This window comes from Pristiophorus japonicus, chromosome 22 (genome assembly GCF_044704955.1).
Source record: "Pristiophorus japonicus isolate sPriJap1 chromosome 22, sPriJap1.hap1, whole genome shotgun sequence".
NCBI classification, from domain to species: Eukaryota; Metazoa; Chordata; class Chondrichthyes; family Pristiophoridae; genus Pristiophorus; species Pristiophorus japonicus.
Window position 1 is genome coordinate 53952923 of NC_091998.1, and position 9197 is coordinate 53962119.

Here is a 9197-nt window from a genome sequence, read left to right on the forward strand (position 1 = left end):
GTAAGTGACAGCAGTTTTTGCTTCAAACCTGAGGCATCAGTTCAAGTGGCCCAGGAACAGATTGTCCCCATTCCTGAACCCTCCACTGTCCACCTCACTGTGAAGGAAAACATTACAAACCTGCAGGATTATGTTGTACATTTTGGCTATGCAATTCCCCCTCGACCTGAACATCTTATCGCCCAGCTAAAAGCTGTAATTATCTCACAAAAACACTTCTACACTCTAGAACAGAAAACAATTGAGATCGAGAAAAAGATTCTCGAGATCACTATTCCGCCTTGGTGCGACCTTTTCAGAAATATAGAAGTCCCAGTCTGGATCCGAATCCCACACTTTAGTTATCTGTCAACATGCGATTATTCTTTACTTATGGTGTCTCACTTGCCGAGTGAAACGCAGAGGCCGTCAGGTCAGGCACCAAAAGGTGCTGTACGCTCCTTGGCCGAACTTGGGAATCACGCAGGGAGGGGTGATACCACACTGCCATGTTTACTTTGTATTTGATTATACCTGCTGTAAACTGCAAAATCTCGAGTGTTGTAAGAGTGTTACTTAAAATGTGTTTGACTGTGTACCTTTATTTTACTGAACTTAAAATGTGTTTGACTATGGACTTTATGTTACTTGAGAATGTGTTTTGACTATGTGCTTTTATTTTACTTTACTCAAACTGTGTTTGGCTGTATACCGTTAGTTTACTGTGAAAACTGAGTAAAGGAGGGGCATCGTACCGAATTGTAATGATTGTATTCGCTGGTAAATTGCATTGCATTTCAATGGAGGATGCATGTTAATGTTTAGCTAGTGTAAATGCAGGGAAGGTTGACTCTCGGGAGCAGGTATTTTGCTTACCTTGATTGACACTCAAGAGTGTAGAGTGTCAGCAGCGGGGACTGAAGGGTGCAAAATTTACAAGAAACCCTCCCCCAGTGTTTGGGCTCATTCGAAAGGAAATTTAATTTGGGACTATCTACCGCAAAATTTGGAACCCTAACGTGCTTATGGAAGAAACTTTGAACTTTAATCAAATTTTGGACTTTTCAAAAGACAAATTCAAGGCTGTGGGCGGGCCTAAAGAACTAACAGGAGACAACTTGATTATTGAGACTGTCTGGGTGTTGGGACTAATGTAACTTGTCTGGAAAAATGGGTTTTCGAGAATCCTTCTCCACAAAAGACATTAACGTTACAACAAATAGCCCAGAGATAGCCAACCATCAACCTGAATCTGGAAAACCGCTTCAGCATATACATCATAAAGAAGCCCAATCCAGCCTGTATGCAAAAAACTAAGCACAAAAGGATATTGCGATTACCAAGTTCATATTTTCATCAGGAAATAGATTTAGAAATGCATCCCACTCAAAACATATTAACTTTTAACGAGCCTGCCAAGATATTACAAAGAGAAGTCAAGCCCGCCAAATTCAAACAAAGACTCCTAAACTGATTTGGCGCAAAGATTAGAACAATTCAAACGGTATAACTGACCGCCTGTTTTAACAGAGGATATGCCACACTTCGCCTAGTAACATACTACGCTTGTGTCATTAAGAAGGGAGAGAAACGACAGTTGTAAACTAACTTCGCCAGCCTCGAAGTCCTGAAGTCCTGAAGGAAGGAAGAATATCACCATCGTGGCAGCAACCAACCACAGCCAACATGGCCCCAACAAAAAATACCGTGATTGACCAAACTCGAAACAAAACTCCAACAGAAAGAAACCGAAGAATCGTAAGTTTCCATTCTACAATCTAAGGCCTGACTACCAACAGGTGAAAACATTACCTAAAGAGACTTTGAATCTATTTCCAGCGAAGAAAACCAGGTACTTACCCCATAGATCCAAAACGCGCCTTACCGCATCAGCGGACTCAACCCAACTGAAGATTGCGCAGTAAGAAGTCTTCTCTGATGTTCGGGGTATGGCAAGCAGAACCTACAGAATTCAACGAACCCTGAAATCGTGAACTACCGCTAACTGACCAGAAAGGATTGGTAAGCATAGTCCCTGCCTGCCCTGGAGTCTAACCTAGCTAGAATTAGGTATTGGGAGGTGGGAGGTGTAATTTTACTGTAACCCCCTTTGAATGTGTAATGTATTGTTCTTTATTAGAGTGATTATAAGTTTGACATTGTATTTACTTGACTGTAATAAAATCAAAGTTCTTTTGCATCAAACCAGTTGTTCTTTGCACGATGCCACATCCCCCAAATAAATCCAGAATCTATAATTGAAGGAAGTGGGAGCGATTTGAACCGCTCAAGTAGGTCAGAGATGAACCTGACCCCTGGGACCACCCCTTTACACTTTTGAAAAAAATCAACTTGGTTTGAAAGATGCCATCCATGAATGTTCATTGATGCCAAATAACAAAGTTCACACTAAACGTTCATCAATAACTCACCTTCTCCGTGTCTGGGACATTCCAGGATACCTTTCTTCCCTCAACCCTGTGAATGCCAGACTTTCGCTGCTACTTTTAAACAGGTCAAATGTTTTGAAATTTACATTGGTATATATGAGTGCTTTCCCCGCCCCCCACTCCTCCCCCCATCCCCACCTTGGCCCCCCCCACCCCCACCCAGGATGTTCTGTCGGCAAAACACATCTGACAGGAACAGACAGTCGACATTCAAGATAAAAGATAAAAGCGTCCCAACTTGAACTGGGAATGAAGGTAAGGTGAGCACCAGACATGCTCTCCCACTCCGCCCCCCCACCCCGGCTGCCGGCCTCAGCTGTTGGAGGCCCGGATAATTTTAACCCCCAGGCCTAATCTGCATGCAACCAATCAGGTGCCCGCCCAAAATGGATGAGAATCTGCAGCTGGCAGACGGGCATGAGCAGAATTTCGGGTCGCAGAAGACTGCTGGTTGGCACCAAAGATTTTCAAAGCCTTTGTGAGCCTGCACATCACTTTTTTCCCACAAGTAAGTTCCTGTGAAGTGCACACAATACCATTTTATTTGTTTTGTAAGGAAGATCTGTGAATTCACAAGAGATTTTCCGTGCAAAGTTCATAAATGAATTTTCTGTGACTACACCCATATTTTTGTGCAACCTGAACCAGCGGAGTTCAATCAGTCATGGTTATTAGTCGACATGGAAACAAGATAAAGTTAGACTTTCTCTCCTGGTGGATATTGATTCACTGGCTCACAGATAAGTATCATTCGGTTCATCTGGTTCTTTAATGATGATTGAGTTATGAAAGAAATCACATTGCTGTCCGATATAAAGAGTCAGGGCTGCCAAACGGAGGCCATGCAATGCAGTCAGCCAGCTTTGGTTCCACTGATCACTGCCTTTGGGGATCCACTTCCAATTGCTACTGACTACGATTTTCCTCCAGCCAGCACTACCAAACCATTTGCCATCACCGGTGCTGAGCAAACAACAAGCAGAATTTCTGGAGCTATCTCACTGCTTCAATGCGCCATAAGAAGGAACATAGGAACATAGGAACATCGCTTCTCGGCCTTTTGGCTAAGATCATGCGTAACTGACCTGACAGGGGAGTAACCATGACCCCAATGTGGTTCTCCCTGGATCAGGAAGGTGATTCTCCTATGCTTTTTGGAAATAGGAGGTGGGTGGGGTGGCTTGACCCATCCACCTCCACGGAGGTGTGTGGGGGGCCTGACCCATCCACCTCCATGGCACGAACCTGGTATTGCAGTACTTCCAGGAACGGTGCTTGGGCACTAGGCCTTTTGGCTAAGAGCATTGGCGCAGGGTGATCCTTGATGTGTGCAAGGTAACCTCTGGTGTTTGTGATCTGACAAAGAATTGGAAAGATTGGCAACGAATAAAAAAATAAATAAAAAAATAGGAACATAGGAACAGGAGTAGGCCATTACGCTTCTCGAGCCTGCCCTGCCATTGAATTAGATCATGGCTGACGAACTAAATTCCATTTACCCTCTTGGTTCCATATTCCTTAATACCCTTATCTAACAAATATCTATCAATCTCAGTTTTTAAATGTTCAATTCAGCCTCAACAGCATTTTGGCGAGAGAATTCCTGATTTTCACAAACCTTAGTGTGAAGAAGTGCTTCCTGACATCAGCCCTGAACAGCCTGACTCTAATTTTAAGGTTATGCCCCCTTGTTCTGGACTCGCCCAACAGAGGAAATAGTTGTTCTCTATCTACCTTATCAAACACCTCACAGATTGCCCCATAATCTTTGATATTCAAGGGAATACAAGCCTGGATTCTGCAACCTGTCCTGATAATTTAGCCCTTTTAGCCCCGCTACCATATGAAGGGGCCGAAATTGCCCCTTTCGTTAAGGCCGGTTACACTCGCTAATCGGCGGCCATGCTGCAGAGTGGAGTGGCCGCCGAATTTTCGTGGAATGGCCGTTGATAGCCCAATTGCCCTCCCATGTTTTCCCGGTGGTGCCCCGATTCCCCCCCGCTTACCGTTATGCTACTGCCGATCTGCGATTAGTGTGTCATCACCTTGCGCACTGCCGATCTAACCGCCCCCCCCCCCGCCCCCCCCCACCAACGGCGACATTCCCCATGGAAAATCTTCGGCCCGCCCGGTGGTGCCAAAACCTGTTTTTTCCCGGTGGTCCAGTGAGGCAGTGGTGTGGCTTCCCTTAAAGGAGAGGGCACACTGCCGCTGCCGCCATGTTTTTTTTTGTCAGCCGACTGCCATGTTGGCCCGACAATTATGCTCCCTGGCACACACCTCTTGGGTACCAGGCTGCTGGCCTGGCCGAAACCCTCCCTGGTGGCCCAGTGGGTCGAAGTTTTAAAAGCGCGGAGGCTCTCCACTTTAAGTGAAGGAGAGAGCCGTGGTGACACGCGCCGTGATGACATCATCGCAGCAGTGACTCCGCACAGCCCCAACCTCTGCCCTTCAGTTGCTGTCACCGCCGCGTCTTTGCCCCTCACATGTTGTTGCCGCCTTCAGTAAGACCAACTTCCGGATCAAAACAAAAAAAAAACAAAGAGCCAAATGTTGCTCAAGAGGCGACCTGAACCGTAGCTGCGGCAAAAAACAGCGAATTGGGCAGGAGGCAATTTCTACCCCGAAGACTCTTATGATCCAAACGTGATCTTGTGACTGAAGCAGCAGAAGAGCTATGTCACTGACAACAATAAAAACACAGATTTAAAAAAAAACTTCTGATTTGAGCGCACGTCTGCTACAAAATGAGTCTCCAGGTAGCGGCACATGAATAATAAAAATTTAAATGTTCTACTGATCCCTTCCCTAATCATATCACCATATTATTCCTTGGGGCATTTTCAGAGTCTGAAATATTTGAATCTGAAGCATTCAGCAGAAATATCTGACAGATGACAGGTTGGGAAATTGTTCTTGTTTCTTCGAATCAAGACTGTAAACAACATCATGAGATGTAGATGCTAATCTTGACACGAGCTTGTGATTTTGTGCAGTTGTTTTCACACTGCTTATGGCATTATTTACAATGGTAGAAAAAAATACATAATTTTTGGCGCTCCGGCTGTTCGAGTTTGAGGGGACTGTTGTCTGTTCACGATCTCAGTCATATAACATGATGAGGACAATGTCTTCTTTTCGGTGATCCAGTTGCTAGCTTTTCAAAATTTCGTTGAACATGGTGTTCCAGTGAGAGACAGCTACGGTGGATCAAATGGATACTTCACATTTGACTGGTTTTCAAAGTAATTTCGCTACATGCAGGTAGATGCAGAGAGGATGTTTCCACTTGTGGGGGAAATCTAGAACTCAGGGGCATAGTTTATGAATCATCATCATTATAGACAGTCCCTCAGAATCGAGGAAGACTTGCTTCCACTCCTAAAGTGAGTCCTTTGGTGGCTGAACAGTCCAATGCGAGAGCCACAGTCCCTGTCACAGGTGGGACAGACATTCGTCGGGTAAAGTGGGGGCGGTGGTGGGACTGATTTGCTGCATGCTCCTTCTGCTGCCTGCGCCTGACCTCTTCACGCTTGCGGCGTTGAGATTCGAAGAGCTCAATGCCCTTCCGGATGCACTTCCTCCACCTAGGGTGGTCTTTGGCCAAGGACTCCCAGGTGTCAGTGGTGATGTCACACTTTACCAGGGAGGCTTTGAGGATGTCCTTGTAACATTTCCGCTGCCCATCTTTGACTCGTTTTCCGTGAAAGAGCTCCACATAGATCAATTGCTTGGGGAGCCTCGTGACTGGCATGCGAACTATGTGGCCTGCCCATGTGGAGCTGATCGAGTGTGGTCAGTGTTTCAATGCTGCAGATGTTGGCCTGGGTGAGGACACTGAAGTTGGTGCGCCTGTCCTCCCAGGAGATTTGCAGGACCTTGCGGAGACATCGTTGGTGATATATCTCCAGCAACTTGAGGTGTCTTCTGTACATCGTCCATGCCTCAGATCCATACATGAGGGTGGGTATTACTACAGCCCTCTAGACCATGAGCTTGGTGGTAGATTTGAGGGCCTGGTCTTCGAACAATCTTTTCCTCAGGTGGCCAAACATAGAAACATAGAAACATAGAAAATAAGTGCAGGAGTAGGCCATTCGGCCAAACGAGTCTGCACCACCATTCAATAAGATCATGGCTGATCATTCCCTCAGTACCCCTTTCCTGCTTTCTCGCCATACCCCTTGATCCCTTAAGCTGTAAGGGCCATATCTAACTCCCTCTTGAATATATCCAATGAACTGGCATCAACAACTCTCTGCAGTAGGGAATTCCACAGGTTAACAACTCTCTGAGTGAAGAAGTTTCTCCTCATCTCAGTCCTAAATGGCCTACCCCTTATCCTAAGACTGTATCCCCTGGTCTGGACTTCCCCATCATTGGGAACATTCTTCCCGCATCTAACCTGTCCAGTCCCGTCAGAATCTTATAAGTTTCTATGAGATCCCCTCTCATCCTTCTAAACTCCAGTGTATAAAGGCCCATTTGATCCAGTCTCTCCTCGTATGTCAGTCCCGCCATCCCGGGTATCAGTCTGGTGAACCTTCGCTGCACTCCCTCAATAGCAAGAACGTCCTTCCTCAGATTAGGAGACCAAAACTGAACACAATATTCCAGGTGAGGCCTCACCAAGGCCCTGTTCAACTGCAGTAAGACCTCCCTGCTCCTATACTCAAATCCCCTAGCTATGAAGGCCAACATACCATTTGCCTTCTTCACCGCCTGCTATACATGCATGCCAACTTTCAATGGCTGATGAACCATGACACCCAGGTCTCATTGCACCTCCCCCTTTCCTAATCTGCCATCATTCAGATAATATTCTGCCTTCGTGTTTTTGCCCCCAAAGTGGATAACCTCACATTTATCCACATTATACTGCATCTGCCAAGCATTTGCCCACTCACCTAACCTGTCCAAGTCACCCTGCAGCCTTTTAGCGTCCCCCTCACAGCTCACACCGCCACCCAGTTTAGTGTCATCTGCAAACTTGGAGATATTACACTCAATTCCTTCATCTAAATCATTAAAGTATATTGTAAAGAACTGGGATCCCAGCACTGAGCACTGCTGCACTCCACTAGTCACCGCCTGCCATTCTGAAAAGGACCCATTTATCCCGACTCTCTGTTTCCTGTCTGCCAACCAGTTCTCTATCCACGTCCTATATTACCCCCAATACCATGTGCTTTGATTTTGCACACTAATCTCTTGCGTGTGACCTTGTCAAAAGCCTTTTGAAAGTCCAAATACACCACATCCACTGGTTCTCCCTTGTCCACTCTCCTAGTTACATCCTCAAAAAATTCCAGAAGACTTGTCAAGCCTGATTTATTTCTCTTTCATAAATCCAAGCTGACTTGGTCCGATCCTGTCACTGCTTTCCAAATGTGCTGCTATTTCATCTTTAATAATTGATTCCAACATTTTCCCCACTACTGATGTCAGTTTAACTGGTCTATAATTACCCGTTTTCTATCTCCATCCTTTTTTAAACAGTGGTGTTACATTAGCTAACCTCCAATCCATAGGAACTGATCCAGAGTCGATAGACTGTTGGAAAATGATCACCAATGCATCCACTATTTCTATGGCCACTTCCTTAAGTACTCTGGGATGCAAATTATCAGGCCCTGGGGATTTATCGGCCTTCAATCCCATCAATTTCTCGAACACAATTTCCCGCTTTATAAGGATATCCTTCAGTTCCTCCTTCTCACTAGACCCTCGGTCCCCTAGTATTTCCGGAAGGTTATTTGTGTCTTCCTTCGTGAAAACAGAACCAAAGTATTCGTTTAACTGGTCCACCATTTCTTTGTTCCCCATTATAAATTCACCTGAATCTGACTGCAAGGGACCTACATTTGCCTTGACTAATCTTTTTCTCTTCACATATCTATAGAAGCTTTTGCGGTCAGTTTTTATGTTCCCAGCAAGCTTCCTCTCATACTCGATTTTCCCCCTCCTAATTAAACCCTTTGTCCTCCCCTGGTCTATTACAAAATTCTCCCAGTCCTCAGGTTTGCTGCCTTTTCTGGCCAATTTATTTGCCTCTTCCTTGGATTTAACACTATCCTTAATTTCCCTTGTTAGCCACAGTTGAACCATCTTCCCCATTTTATTTTTACTCCAGACAGGGATGTACAATTGCTGAAGTTCATCCATGTGATCTTTAAATGTTTGCCATTGTCTATCCACCGTCAACTCTTTAAGTATCACTCGCCAGTCTATTCTAGCCAATTCACGTCTCATACCATCGAAGTTACCTTTCTTTAAGTTCAGGACCCTAGTCTCTGAATTAACTGTGTCACTCTCCACCTTAATAAAGAATTCTACCATATTATGATCACTCCTCCCCAAAGGGCCTCGCACAACAAGATTGATAATTAGTCCTTTCTCATTACACATCACCCAGTCTAGGATGGCCAGCCCTCTAGTTGGTTCCTCGACATATTGGTCTAGAAAACCATCCCTAATACACTCGAGGGAATCCTCCTCCACCGCAATGCTACAAGTTTGATTAGCCCAGTCAATATGTAGATTAAGTCGTCAATGATAACTGCTGTACCTTTATTGCACGCATCCCTAATTTCTTGTTTGATGCTGTCCCCATCCTCATTACTATTGTTTGGTGGTCTGTACACAACTCCCACTAGCATTTTCTGCCCTTTGGTATTCCGTAGCTCCACCCATACAGATTCCACATCATCCAAGCTAATGTCCTTCCTTATTATTGCATTAATTTCCTCTTTAACCAGCAACGCCACC

At 45.2% G+C, this 9197-nt stretch overlaps 1 non-coding gene across 1 annotated transcript; it reads left to right on the forward strand.

Annotated features, from left to right (window-relative positions):
• Nucleotides 1-3473: 3473 nt before the first annotated feature.
• On the forward strand, nucleotides 3474-3670 carry LOC139235195 (U2 spliceosomal RNA). Its single transcript, XR_011588430.1, has one exon. It is a non-coding gene; the product is annotated as a U2 spliceosomal RNA (small nuclear RNA).
• Nucleotides 3671-9197: the final 5527 nt, after the last annotated feature.